Below are 689 nucleotides of genomic sequence, written 5' to 3'. Positions count from 1 at the left end.
ACAAGAAAACAGTGGCCTAAATGACACATTAGACCTGACAGATTTAACAAATATTTTTAGAGCATTTCTCCCCAAAGCAGCAGAATATACATTCTTTTCAAGCACACATGGAACATTTTTCAAGATAGACCACATGTTAGGCCAAAAAACAAGTCTCAGTAAATTTAGGAAGTTTAAAATCACATCGAACATCAATTTTCAATTACAATGGTTAAGAAAACAAAAACCAGTTACAAAAAGAAAACTGAAAAACACACAAACACATGGAGGTTAAAAAACACACTACTAAACAGTGAATTGATTAACAATGAGATCAAGAAAAAAATCAAAAGATACCTTCAGACAAATGAAAATGAAAATATAACAACCTAAAAATCTATAAAATATAGACAAAAACATTCTAAGAGGAAAATTCATAGCAATACAGGCCTACCTCAAGAAACAAAAAAATTTTTAAATAAACAATCTAATTGTACACCAAAAGAAACTAGAAAAAAAGAATAAAACAAAGCCCAAAGTGGAAGGAAAGAAATAATAAAGATTAGAGTGGAAATAAATTAAATAAGTCTGAAAAAAAAAAAACTACACAAAAGATTAATAAAACCAAAAGCTGGTCTTTGAAAGATAAACAAAATCAATAAACCTTTAACCAGATTCAAACAAAAAAAAGGGAGAGAGAGAACCGAAAT

Source organism: Pteropus medius, unplaced genomic scaffold (genome assembly GCF_902729225.1).
Source record: "Pteropus medius unplaced genomic scaffold, Ma_sr-lr_union100, whole genome shotgun sequence".
NCBI lineage: Eukaryota > Metazoa > Chordata > Mammalia > Chiroptera > Pteropodidae > Pteropus > Pteropus medius.
The sequence above is the reverse complement of the archived record's forward strand: the minus strand, read 5'-3'. Positions refer to the sequence as shown.